Source organism: Rattus norvegicus, chromosome 9, assembly GCF_036323735.1.
Source record: "Rattus norvegicus strain BN/NHsdMcwi chromosome 9, GRCr8, whole genome shotgun sequence".
In the NCBI taxonomy this organism is placed as follows: Eukaryota; Metazoa; Chordata; class Mammalia; order Rodentia; family Muridae; genus Rattus; species Rattus norvegicus.
This window is the reverse complement of record NC_086027.1, coordinates 43,511,878-43,526,248: the sequence shown is the minus strand read 5'-3', so window position 1 is coordinate 43,526,248 and position 14,371 is coordinate 43,511,878. Positions and strand designations below refer to the sequence as shown.

At 41.0% G+C, this 14,371-nt stretch overlaps 1 protein-coding gene across 6 annotated transcripts in view; it reads left to right on the top strand.

Moving 5' to 3' along the window:
* Zfp451 (zinc finger protein 451) overlaps positions 1-14,371 on the top strand; it is a 64,709-nt gene that overhangs the window by 19,855 nt on the left and 30,483 nt on the right. The window contains exon 6 of one of the 6 annotated variants that reach the window (XR_005488897.2): positions 1,381-13,086. The exons of 4 other annotated variants lie outside the window; for them this stretch is intronic. The gene's annotated coding sequence lies outside the window, so the exon portion shown is untranslated. Of the gene's footprint in view, positions 1-1,380; positions 13,087-14,371 lie in introns of those variants that run through there. One more of the 6 variants, XM_039083551.2, reaches the window with a different exon arrangement.

Here is a 14,371-nt window from a genome sequence, read left to right as displayed (position 1 = left end):
CCTATAGGACTGTTTTGTTTGTTTTTTACCTTTTGAATTATGTGGCCACAGAAAATGTATCTCGGGAGAAGATCCTGTAGGAAAGGAGTGTGGAGACTTTCTGAGAAGTGACTCCAGTCTTCTTTCCTTTTGGCCCTTTTCCTCTCCATTCTTAGAACAGGTGCATATGGCTTGCTCCGTAGGACTGACTTTAACACTAGTGTCTTACTGTGGGAGTTGAATTCCTTGAGCCCTTTGTGGCAGGGTTGGTGTCTATTTGTTACTGCCGTGGCCCACATTTCTGCTGAGGGACTCTTGATAGATTAGAGAACTCCTGGCTCCTACTCATGGTGTCCAGGAACCTTCTCGTTACATGCTGTGGGACTTGAGACGTGGCTGTGTGCTCAGAGTGCCTCGGTTTGGGACTTGCCCTCACTGTCTTAGCTCAGGGCTGTGCTGCTTTATTTTGTTTCTGCAGTTCAAAAGAGAGTAAGTCCTACCTCACAGGGTTGTTGTGAGGATGAAATAAAGGAACAGATATGGAGGTTCATTAATTACAAAATGTAAAGCAAATAGGTCAACTGGAAGTCTATTTATGGGCAGTTAGTAACAGTTTTTAACAGGGGAGGACTTTGTTCAAGTCTTGTCTGCCATCATTTTCTCTATCAAGTAGGTCTTTTCTTTGTTAGTTGTTATCACAGTGGCATCACTGTAGCATCTTCCTCTTTAGCCTGGGACCGGGCAGCAGACTAGGACAGTATCACTTTGACCTGAGGTTGGTTGGTTGGTTTGTGTGGATGTGTGTGTGTGTGTGTGTGTGTGTGTGTGTGTGTGTGTGTGTGTGCAGGTGCACAGGTGCACAGGTGACGGTCACAAGCTGACATCAGCGCTCCTCAGTCGTTCTTTCCTTTCTTACTTTATTTTTGAGGAGCTCTCATTGAACCTGGAGCTCACTGATTGACAAGTTGTCTGCCCAGTGAATTTCAGGATTTGCCTGTGTCCTCTTCCCCAATGCTAGAACTACAGATTTGCAGTTGTGTGTCTAGCTTTTATTTGGGTACTGGGGATCTAAACTCAGGTCTTCATATTTGCGCGACAAACACTTTACGTACAGAGTCTCTCCCCAGTCCCCAAGTGATCTTATCTTTAATCATGATTTTTTAATAGACAGAGTTCAACATTAATGCCTATAGTTATTATGGGGTTTAGGGTAAGGAATCCTGTGTATTTGACTTTTCTTATCTTTTGCCGACCTAAAGTGGATTGTTTCTGCCATTCTTATGTATAATAATATAAAATTTGAATTCTACTTACTGGGCATGCATCTCTGCACTTGAAAGTTAACATATTAAAAGCATTTTTTTCTCTTCCTTGGTTTTCTTGTTCATGTGGATAACCCAGAGAATGCCTGAATCTAAGGTGCCATCCTCTGAGAATCATCGCCCAGAAATGTGCTCTAGCTGCAGTGTTCCTCTTCCCATTGGAGACAGCAGTTCCTCCTCTGGGAGCTGTGCCAGCAGTCCACAAAGAATAGTTTCTCAACCTTCTTCTGTTGAGAACCCACTGGAGAACCAGAAAAATGATCAGAATAATTCCGATGCTAGTGTCTCTGAAAAAGAGACACTCAAATCACAAAGTGACCAGACTCTGCCTTCAGCCCAGGAGGCTTTGGCTTTTTCTGAGGTCAAAGAGGATTTACCTGGCACAATGTCTTCAACTTCACAGAGTGGACAGGATGCCATCCTGTATCTCCAGACACAAGTGGCTGAGATGTCCCGAGTCATACGTGATCTGCAGTCCAGGAGTTGTTTTAGATTTCATCATTCTAGGTCAAGTGAGAGCTCGTCAGTTCCTTGGGATATCCCCGCCTCCAAGGAGGACAGTTTATCCACAGTCGAAGAGGAGGGTGACTGCAAGTCTCCATCAGCTGATGACAAAGGGCAGCCACCTGACCCCATGCAGTCTAGTTTCACAGGTCTTTTGAAGAGAATGGAACAAAGGGGTGTTATAAAGAGGGTGACATTCCAATCTGAAGCCGAAACTTGTGAGGGGAAGCCTGATTGGATGACCTCTAAAAAACGCTTGGTTCCCCCACTGCATCCTCTTTTGAGAATTGCCACCACAGAAGTTTTTAAAGACCCTGCTGATTGCCATCCTTCTTCCTTCATGGGACACAGGGTTTATCCTGTGGCCAAGGATACCTCTCCTTTCCAGCCAAATCCACCAGCTGAGGGACCCATCATAGATGTATTAGAACATAGCAAAAGAGGAAACACAACATCTCCTTTAGACTCTACCTCAAAAGAAATGGAGGTCATGGGCTGCAGGTTCTACCATGCTGCTTCCATCGCAGCCCGGGCTGCTAGCTACATGGCCTATATGACGCAGTACCAACGTAAACTGTGGGAAGACATGGAAGATCTGGTTCACGACCCGGAGTTTGATCGTGGGAAAGCAAGGTGTATAATATCTGATGGCATGGATGCAGGCCTTTGGCAGCTTTGTACCACTAGGGACATAATGGACTCTGTAGTCAGAGTTATGGCCATGGCAGTAGACTATAGAAGACAGGCCTGGCTCCGGCTAACATCTCTCACTAAGAAAACCCAGGAGAAGATCTTACATTTGCCCTTTGATGGTACATCTCTTTTTGGACAAGATGTGAATGCTATTGTTGCAGAAGACAATAGTATTAAAGAAAATGACTATAAGGACCACAGTAAATACTATACTCAGCATCGGTACTTTTATAGTCATGATCAGAAAGCACACTACCACAACAGAGGGTACTCCAAAGGGGATTGGTACAAACCCCGGAATCACCCCTATAGATATAGAAAAAAGGGAGAGTCTCCAGAACGACATGGGTATAAGAACTAATGCTTTGACTCTGGTGGTTTAGCAGATTAGCCTTCCAAGATTTTACCTGTTTTTCCCCAGGTTGAAGGTCATCTCAAAAACATGAGTGCATGTCTAGAATAATCACAGCTGATGTTTGAGTTCTAGACTTTTAGAATGAAGTATATATAAAAAGACTTAAACTTTATTGGCCAAATGGAGACTTTGTTCTAAGGAGTGTTGGATAGAGGTTTACACAGTATTTTTGGTCCAGAAGCGTACTCAGGAATCTTCTGGAATTAAAAGAAAATACATAGATTCATGCCTCAGGAGAATCTTGTTGGTAAACTGAGGACTAGCAGAGTTTTGGATCTGGAAACAATAGCTACTAGATCAGTGTTTACTAAGACTGAAGTGTAAAACCTCCATTTGAGGTCATCATTGCTTCTGGAACTTCAGGATTCAGCTCAATGGGTCATCAAAAAATGATAGATTTGTTACATACAATCCCGATGTTAAGATGATCAGCTACCATAGTTCATTACTGTTCTCAAGCTCTGTGAGACTTCAGAATTAACCCTGAAGCTATGTGTCTGCTGGAATTCATTAAACATTTGCCAAATCCAGTATACTTATAACTGGGTGACTAAATGTCACAGGTCTACTTTTGGACTTGATATGGAAAAAATATGGAAAAAATAATACCTGTAACATCACTGTAGAAAAGATAAACTGTCTTCATCCTGACTATGATGGGCTACCCACCATACCATCGCTACGCATAGCACTGCATGTGAGATAGCTTCGTTGTCATCAGTTCTACTAGTCTCTGACTTACCAAGCTCTCATATGAACCACCCGTGAGACTCAGGCATAGAAGTCTCTCTAATGTGGGCCCTTGAGTGAGATGGCCTTCTTAAACCTGTCTCCTAAGCAGTTGGTTCTTTTGAGCTGGATAGTGCATTGCATTCTCACAGTAGACAGATGCCTCATCATGGCCCTGGAAATACAGAATATTCTTTCTATCATCCAGGCATGCAAATGTGAACTCTTTAAGAGCAAGAATTTCAAACATGCCTGACAATCTGATCTCTCTTGAAATAAAGAGGGATGCCATTAGTCTAGACTTCCTTGTGAAATCCTTGATACATGAAGTGTGACTGGTTGTTTTCAAGATACACAGATGTTTCTGGATATCTAGATAATAATTCCTTTTATTGAGTTCTTAAAAGGCTGGAATCAAGACTTCAGTGACATGTTCTTGGTTAAGTGGTTAATTTATCATGTAATCTAATTGGACTCACTCTGAGATGACTTAACATTTTGCTCCCAATAATAACTCCACCTTTTTGGAGCTGGCAGCAGATACCTCAGTTATATTAATGTCCCACAGTATCATCTCTTTAATCTCAAGGCAATGGCTGTATGATATACCAGCCCCTATTTCCCTGTCTTCACAGCATGACAAAGTAAAGAAAATGTCAAGTTTGAGGAGATCTGAACACTTAACCTAATGTAACTTGGCAGCCAAAAAATAATTTTTTCACAGATGTAATTCTGTGACCTCTTGGTTATTCAAACATCTGCTTTTTCCTAGTTTTTAATCTGCTTGATCAAAATGTTTTAGGTATATACTATTAATGGAATATAGCACTGTCTTAAGGGTTTATGTGGTTTCTGTTTCTTCTAGTAGTTGACGTTTTCTGTGATGCTCACCCTTTGTAATTCATTAGAAAACTTCCTACTTTCATACCCATATTCAGCAGCCTACTTAACCTACATTTCTTCTTTTTTGTTTTTGAGACAGGGTCTTATTACATACACCGAACAGGCCCACAACTTGATAAGTAGTACAGGTTGGCCTTGAACCCATTGGGATCTGCCTCCTGAGTGCGGGAAGTAAAGACGTGTGCCACTAGGCCAAGCTGCTGATTTTCATTTGTGCCATATAGATCGAAGGCACTAGTTTCCCACTTTGGAAGATGCTACTTTACCAGATAATTTTAGTACTAGTCCTGTTTTATTTGTAGACCAAACATGAACTAGTTTATCAAGATTGTTTAGCAAATTTAACTGAATTGTATCTATAGTTAATATTTACCTAATTTGTCTGTATTGCCCATAAAAGTTTACTTTGACTTTCTTAGGGTCTACCAGGGTTCTTTAGAATGTTTCTGAAACAAACTCCAGAAAAACTGACTTTTTTGTAGCTTGTCCTCAATGCTCTTCAAAGGGGTAGACTTTAGTCCATAACTAGCAGTGCAGTGCTCCTCTGAGAAAGGGGTAGCCACCCGCCCAGACCTCACTGGAGAAAGTCTGCATGTGGCTTTGTGCAGCTCTTTAACCAGCTGGGGCTGCTTCCGCTCGTTTGTTCTTTCCCATCTTGCTCTGAGTTAGATGCTACACATCACATGTGAGTTATGAGATACTCTTGTTTAAAATCAAGACAAAATGATGATTGGAGATGTGTTCTTTGAAACTGTTTGGCACGCCCACCTAATTTATTTGTACCAATCCCTGCTTTATAGTAAACAGCAACAAAAAAGCACATAAAATTTAGCACTTTAACAATTTTGACATTATTGTACAGCTCTTAAGTATTTTAAGACAGCACTACTCTCGTCTTAGATGTTTGTGTTCATGAATGAAAGTAACATTTCTTGACCACTAATTGATAAACCCAAGCAACTCCAAAGAATTGAGTTTTTCTGAAAGTGGAAAGTGTCGGAAAATCACCAAATTGGTGATCAGACAGAGGACCGAGTAGAAGTGCTTGGCAGCTGAGTGGTTGTGGACAGTGCAGTAGTGTAGGAACGCTTAGCTCTAGTTACTTGACTCAGTAATATTCCAGTGTCCTTCACTTGTTTGTTTCTCTCTCTCTTTAATCTGGCATCCTTGACTGATGATGGTGTAAAAGTAAAAGTTGGTACTTGATCTAATGAGACACCCCAGTAGACAGCTCAAGTAGAAGGTAGCATTTAGATTGAACCAGATGGATATTTAGATTGTGTCTACCGTGTGCACAGCCTGCATCAGAACTCCCATTAGGTTGATTTTTCAGTGAGACTACCCCTTTTTTTTCTAGACACCTTGAATAGTGTCAGTTTAATGATTTGGTTTTTCCTTTCATTCAAAATGTCATCTCTTGACTAGACATAAGATGTATTTGGAGACAATATGATTTTTGTAGTTATTATATATAGAGAAATACTATTTCCATTTATTGTTATATAAAGTGCCTTTTTAAATTTCACTCTTATGTTTAAGACCTAACCTTTGATGTGGTATTTATGTGACTTCTGTACAGTGGTTTACTCTTAGTTTATTATCTTTATTATCTGTACAATTGCACTATTTAAATGGACTCCTTCTGAATCCTAATTTGTTCTCCTTATAGCACTGTTACTAATTTCAGAAGGTTATAGAGTAAAGTTCCCTCTTACCATCATAGAAGTTGTTTTTAGTTTTAGTGGCTGGTTCTGTTTTCTAGACATAAAGTAGCTCTTTGATGTCTTTGCATGTTCTAGATTGTTGTGATTGAGTCATCTGTCTTGTATCTAACCTCGTTCATAGCCATAGCAGCACCGCTTATATCTGCTAAATGGATGTGTTTCCTGGGACAGACAAAGCAAGGACGCTAAAACAGTGAAGTTGGTGGCACTGTGTATTTATAGAGTATTCTGTGGCAGCTTCCTTATCAGTGTAATGACTTCCTTTTTTAAACTGGCAGCTTCTTTATCAGTATAGTTGCATTTATTTACTTAGCCTTCAAAATGTCATTTTGAGGGCAGTATATACTCTTTCAGGCTACTTTACTGCATTATACCTAAGTGACCTGATTGATAGTGTCCTTAAGGGCCCGATACATCCAGGATATATACCTCTCAGGTGTTATAAGCAAGGAGGTTTGAAAAGACAGAGTCCGTCCAGAATTCCCCTCTCTCTATAGAATTGCATACCAATTAGGGTGAACATAGAGATTAGCAGCGTATTCACCATTCTTGAAGTTAATTGGGATTCTGCTGAAGGCTTAAAATTATGGGTTAGATCTCTTTAGAAATAGAGGATTGCAATAACTAAAAACTTCTTTTCTTTAATGTGAGGCGTATTTTGCCCCAGTCTTACACTGTCTAGTTCCTGTTTTTTGAAATTTACCCTTATGTACTTAATGTTGGTGGCTAGACCGATACCTGATTGTCACTGTGGGTACATCTTATGCATGTCATTTAATCGGTCAGATTGGTTCTATATGGTTTTTAGTGGACAAACTAGTCAGTTCTTTTCATTTAAATTTTAGAGGAAGTTACCAGTAAGTAACTGTTGATTATTGTATTGAATGCAAATCTTTCTTCTCATATTTAACAAGTTTTATAAACCATTAAAATGTATGGCGTTTCCCTTCCTGAAGGTTTTTGAGAATGCTGTTTTATTAAACCCTTTTTCTCTTATTGCTGGAGCCCCATTTTTGTACTCGTGTGTCATTATTTATTTTACTTTATTATAGTGCACTTTTGTAACATTTGGAGCATTGAGATCGTACTCCTGGAGCGTGTACTCATCTGCTGTGGGATGTACAGGTGGCCTCAATTCAGTTGTGTCTGACTACGGGGCCTTATCTAGCTGCTCAGGCTGCCCCAGATGTGATTCTCATGGCTCCTGGGGGCAGGGCTTCAGGGCTGCGGCACCTCGCTGGGCTTTTAGTCCTGTCCTCTTGGTGAGGGCTTGTGATTTTGATCTCTTTCCCCAGAACCTCTTTCCAAAAGGAAGTCTGATTTCCCCCCTCATCTCTTTGATATTGGTATTTTTAATTCTACCATTATATGCTTAACGAAAATGTTATATGTGTGTGTGGGAGGGGTGTGTCTGCGTATAGTGTGTGTACATATCATGTGGAGACCAGAGGTTAATGTCAGGTGTCTTCTTTATATACTTGACATGTTTTTTGTTTCTTTAAGACAGGGTCTTTTACTGAACAGTGAGTTCACAGGGTTGGCTAGAGTGGTTAGCTAGGGAGGTCCAGGGATTTCCCATCCCACCCCGACTTCACACTGGATTACAGACGCATACCCCTGTGCCCCATACTCTACATGGGTATTGCAGTACTTGGGTCCTCGTACTTATGTGGCAAGCACTTTATCTGTTGAGCCATTTCCCCACCTCTTCCTTGCTTGCTTGTTTCTTTCTCCCTCTCTCCCCCATCACCCTTCCCTCACTCCTCTTTTCTTCCCCAGCCACTCCACCAACCCACTAGCCAAGTGTTTGATATGAATTTATATATTTAAATGTCATTTAATTTGTATTTTTAATAGTCATAAGCATTTGTGGTAAGAATGTTTTTAGTTTTCTCTAAAATCCTTAGAATTGCACAGGGATATAGGAGTGAAGCTCAGTGGGGATAGTACTGACTAATGTGCAGAAAACCCTGGGCTCAGACTGCTTAAACCGGTCATGGGGCTCTATGTCTGTAAACCCTGCACTTAGAGTGGAGGTCAGGAGGATCAGAAGGTCAAGATCATCCTTAGCTATGTATCAAATTCATGGTTCTCAGGGTCTACATGGGACCTTGTCTCAAAAAGGGTAGGAAAAATCATAGCCAGCTGAGTCTCAAGTGGTCCCTGACTGTTGAACTTCATGTATTTTATAATGTCCCATTCAATGGCATTTTCGTAGTTTAAATGTATTGTTATTTATTTATTTATTTATTTATTTATTTATTTATTGTTGTCACTGCTGTTGGTTTTGTCTTTCTAGTGTCTTCTGTAGTCTAGGTTGTCTCTGAATTCAAGATGAGTCCACCTCACTTTGCCAAGTCCTGGGGTTACAGGAGTGAGTCATTGTGCAGGCTTCACAGATACATTCTGTATATAGTATTAGGGTTGAATTTAGTATCATACAGTTAATTTATACCACCGCTCTGATATTTCTCTTAAAGTTAACCAATCTTTGGGTTTTAAGGGCTTTACTAGTTTTTTGAGGGAGCTATTACAGATAGTATATTGGGTGTTTTGAGGTCAGAGTTCTTGGGTTTCTCTTAGAACTCTGAAGACCTCAGGCTTTGTTTTCCCATATTATAGTGTGTCTGATATCCTTGACTCCTCTCTTTGGAATAAATAAAAATAAATTTATATTTGGTGATTTTTTTTTCCAACTTTAAATGTCTCAAGCGTGGTGGTTAGAGGCTCTCTTAGTCCTTTTACAAGGCCAGCTTCTCACATGCTCCTTTCTTCATGCGCTGTATCCCGTGCCTGCTGCTCTCTTTCAGTATCTGTGAGAGTGACCCATTACAGCAGTCCCTTTGAAGGAACAGTTAGCACTCTCACTTTTGTCTGTCATAGCAGACTCACACTCCTTGGATTTAAAATGCAGTTTTCAAGTTCAGTAACTATCATGCTTAGGGACCCTTTGCATCTCTCTCAGTTAGTGAGGCGACATTGACCAAAAGAGTGGCTGAATGAAATGACTCCAGGTCTTTAAGGCACAAGTTGTATTCTTGTTGCTTTGCGTTGGGGTTGGAGGGTGTGTTTTCATATTTGGTCTCACTGAATCACCCAGACTGGCTTAGGACTTGGTGCAGTACTCCTGCTTTAAGTGATGGGATTCCAAGTCTTGTTTGAAAAAGTATTTGATTGCTAGCTAGGTAGGGTGGGAATTAATACCTTTAATTCCCAGCATTTTGAAGGCAGATGCAGGTCGGTCCACATGACCTGTTCCAGGTCAACCAAGGATACATAGTGGAACGCTGTCTCAAAAAAAAAAAAAGAAAGAAAGAAAGAAAAGAAAATCAACAATAACAAAATACTTTTTTGTTGTGGCAGTTTTCCTGCTTGAAGCGCAGCCCATTCCTTAATAAGTAAAATACACTTAATGTGTAAATAGTTCATTCAGATTCTTAGCACAGAATTTTTTGTGTGTTTGTGTGTGTTGATGTTGCTTTTTTTTTTTTTTTTTTTTTTTTTTTGGTTCTTTTTTTCGGAGCTGGGGACCGAACCCAGGCCTTGCGCTTCCCAGGTAAGCGCTCTACCACTGAGCTAAATCCCCAGCCCCGTGTTGATGTTTCTTTAATGACCTGAAATAGCTCTGTGTGTTGTGAATGGTTGGATCACCTTGATCTTGATTGTGTTGAGTTTAATTGTCAGCTTCCTGTCTGGAAGAAAGGGAGGGAAAGAACATATCCTGTGTGTACTAAGCATTCTTGCCCATACCTTCATCTCTGCAGATATGGACATGGAACTTAAGAGTCATTCAGTAATTTGTTCAAGTGGTGTGCCTCCACATTGACGTTGACTCCCCCAGGCCTCAGGTCACATGCTGTCATGTCTTTGTAGACAAATCTTTTTCTGTCCATGGCTGTATATGCACTCTTGTTACTTGGTACTTGTCGGAATATCCAGGTCTTTCTCGCTCTTCCATTGAGGTGTCCTTGTTCTGATTAAGGCTGCTGTTACAGTGCTCATGGCTTCTGTTCAACAAGGCACTCATGGTCCACTCGAATAACCAGTCGTTCTGGTTATAATTCTTACTGCCTACTTTTTTGTACCATTTTCCTTTAGTGAAACAAAGGTATAATGGTGCAAAGGATTGATTTTTTAAGACACTAAAGACTTTGACCTCAGCTTCAGTTTCCCTACTTTAAGGTACTAACTGGGTGTGGTGGCACATACCTGTAGATGCTAGCATTGGGAGGCAGACACAGGCTGGTCTACAGAGTAAGTTCAGGATAGTCAGAGCTACATAGACAGACCTTGTCTCAAAATAAAATAAATACGTATAAAGTAATAACTAGAATACATTTAAAAACACTAAAACCCAATGCAGACTTAATTTTACAACTAATTTTGATGTTCCTAATTCTTAGACTTTCTATATTGGGTATTGAGTGGATGAATCCTTTTTTTTTTTTTCTTTTAAGATTTCTTACTTGCTTGCTATGAATCTTTATTTACTCCCTCCTGCTATTCTGAGTCTTCCCCACAACTTAATGGCTCTTTAAAAACATTTCCCACTGTATAAGGTCATCCTTTGGGCATGGGCAGCCCACCAGTAGCCAGCCCAGTACACACTGTGCAGGCAAGGGCCAAGAAAGGTATGGGTATACTGAAGGCTAGTCATGCTCTTATGTGGGGCCCTGTCTCCAAACTGAAGCTGAGGCATTCACAGTCAAATGCCAGTGCACTATAGAAACTACTTCGTTAGAGGAAGGCCCGTGGTGATCCTGGAGAAGGCCTGGAGAAGGCCAGCTGCAGGTCAGGAAGTTCTTCTACCAGCTGGCTCAGCCGAGCTTTGGGGATGTCATTGTACTCTTGTCTGTTGGAGAAACAGCCATGCCTTTAGGTGGAAGAGCTGACTGACTCATGCACAGGTGAGATGGCCTTGAGTGGCCCTGGCTTCAGAGCTGTTAAGAGCAGCTGATAGAGGACAGAAATGGAGGAAGCTAAACTGCGGAAAGGATGAGTTATACATGAAAATGTCTTGGTTCTTAGGACTCAAAGTAGTGTTTCAGTGGAGGCTATGGAGCAGTCCAGAGATTGTTTTAAACTCTGATGAAACATTTTAAGCCCAAAGAAAGACCTTAGCATTGCCTTTCTGACCTAGGGTAGCGTAAACCATGACAGAGAATTTAGGACCATTGGAGCGAAAGCACAGAAGACAGGCAATGTGGTTGTCCATCATGGCTACAGCTACACAGGGTCTCTTCATCCAGCACCTTCCTCAGCAGCTAAATGTGGCTAATATCTCTCAGTGCTGACTTAGGAAATTTCTGGGAAGACTTGGAGAGAATGAACATTTGTAAGACTGTTGTAATTGGCATCTGTAGGTGTTTTATAGGAACTATAAACCTGGTGCTAGTGGTAATTCTGGTAGCCCCAACCACTTTTTACCAACTACTTTTTTTTTTTTAACTTGTTCCTGATACAGGATCTCATGTAGCCCATGCTGTCTTGAACACAGTGTATAGCTGAGGATAATCTAGAATTTTTTATTCTCCTGCCTCCACCTCTTGAGTGCTAGGGTACGGACTTGAGTAGCCAACTATGCTTGGTTTATGCTCTGGTGGGGCTCAAACTTGAGCTTTGTTCATGGCAGGTAGGCAGGTAAGCACCTTGCCAGCTCATACATTCCAAGCCCTTTTCCTTTTGGAGACAGGGCCCACTCTATAGCTCAGGTTAACCTCAGTCTGCAGTGGTCCTCTGTTTCAGCCTCCCGAGTGTGGGAATCACTGGCATGAGCCACTGTGCCTACTCCTCTTCCCTCTGTCTTTTCTCCCTGCCTCGCTTTCTCCCCACCCCTTCTTTCTCTGTCAGAGGCATCACAGTGGCACTCAGGGTTGAAAAGTAGCTCCTTTATCACCATTTTACATATTCCAAGATAGTTAGAAATTCCTCCTTAAATCCCAAAGTTGTAGAAACGAACATACACATGTGTTTCCTGTGCTAAGAGAGTCTGTCATTAGAAAAAGGATTATAGGAAGATACTAACAATTTGCTCAACAGACACAACAGATAGAATCTTACTTAAGGTTTGGTGGTACCGGCTTCCTTAGTGGCATTACAAAATAGAATATGTGGGGCATATCTGCATGTTTGTTTTTGACGTTATTTATATAAAGCAGATAATCTGTGTATTTTGTATTTGTGAACAACTGGAGTGTGAGGGAGATGGCTTTGTAAAAAGGGTTTCTTGGTTTCAGAATTATTGCTGGGGATCGTGAATATATACTGTACTGCGATGTGTTTATCTCCTGCTTTATCTGTATTTGATATAAAATTCTTGAGAAAACTTGCTGCCTTTCAAACTGTTTCTTTGGGATGAGGCTTAAATCGTAAATTGGGAAAAAAAGTGGCTTCTGGTCCCCAGAACTTTGGGGTTTGGAGACAGAGCTTTAGAATGGTGGTGACAAAGGCTTGAGTTGTTAATGCCTTTGTTTCAGGGAATCTTCCCAACCTCCTGTGATAGTCAGGGGAGAGGGAGAGGGAGAGGGAGAGGGAGGAGGGAGGGAGCACAGGAGGAAGGAGGCAGTTTTACTGGGACAACAGTACAGAGACAGGTTGCAGAGAGAACAAGCTAGACACAGGTGAAGAGAGAAGGAGCCAGAGAACAAGAAGGATCCAGAAGATTGGAACGTATTGTCAGGACTAGTTTGAGGCAATTCAAGAGAGGCTGAGAGACGACAGATTGAGTCATCGGGAAGAGGCATTTTGAGTCAGAACAGCTGACTTGGCCAACCAGCCAGAGCTCAGAAAGAACAAGAAAGGATGACCTTACTTAGCAGTAAGTGTCAAGGCTAAAACCATTCTAGGCCTAGATTAGATTGTACGGAGGCTAGAAGCTTTCAGAACTAGGCCTGGGTTGGCAGAAGGAGGCAGCAAGCCTCAGAGATGACAATTACTTAAGGTGAATAAAAGGTACTTTTACACTGGAGCTAGGAGACTTGACATGGGGATCACAGTGGGAACCTGTCTCTTTAAAAACAAACGTATACTAGAAAGGCACATGTTTAAGTAAACAAAAATAATACTAATTGGTGTTGGACAAATAGTTTTTGCTTTAAAATGACAGTGGTACTTGGTCTCAAAACTATGAAAATATTTTATCAGCAGTAGCCAGTAAGCCAGCCTTCTATCTGTAAGTCACTTATCTTAATTCTTAGTTTTTTTCATATACTTCCTGTATTGCCCAGTTCATTGGCTAGTCTATTTAATTTTTGTACTTTATTGGACAGTTTATGTAAATAGGTCACAATTCCTAGGAGTGTTGCAGGTTCTGATAATTTCCAGGGAATCCTTGTGCATTAAATTGGATAAATTTTTTGGTGAAAATTTTGTCAGAATGGTAGAATTTTCATTGGGGGTAATTATTGATGAATCTCTTGCCATCAGAATTCAGAATTTAAGGTTATAGTCTGAACTGGTTTCTGGTGAAAAGATTTTTTTTTTTTTTTGGTTCTTTTTTTTCGGAGCTGGGGACCGAACCCAGTGAAAAGATTTTTGATCTGCTACATAAGGAGAAGGATAATTTACGTAGTTTGTTGAAAAGTTAAAATTTTTAATGTAAATGTCATAAAAGAGTCCTCTTTCTTTGTCCCCCAAGTTATACTGTGTGTAGATTTGCAGAACTACATTGAAGGTAAACTTTTTGTTGTTATTGGTGCTATCGAGTGAACTTGGAGACATACCCTTGCTAATTAGTCACGCTTTTTAGTGTTTTTCAAGGTAGGGTTTCTCTATGTAGCCCTTAGTGTCCTGAAACTTGCTTTGTAGACCAGGCTGCCCTCAAACTCAGACATCTGCTTGCCTCAGCCTCCTGAATGCTGGATACATGTCACTACTGCCTGGCTCTACCATGGCTCTTTTTTTTTTTTTTTTTTTTGGTTCTTTTTTTTCGGAGCTGGGGACCGAACCCAGGGCCTTGCACTTCCTAGGTAAGCGCTCTACCACTGAGCTAAATCCCCAGCCCCTCTACCATGGCTCTTAACATAACCTGTACCAGTCTCAAACTCACTGTGTAGGTCTCCTGCCTTTGTCTCTGAAGTGCTAGGGTCACAAGTGTTATTTAG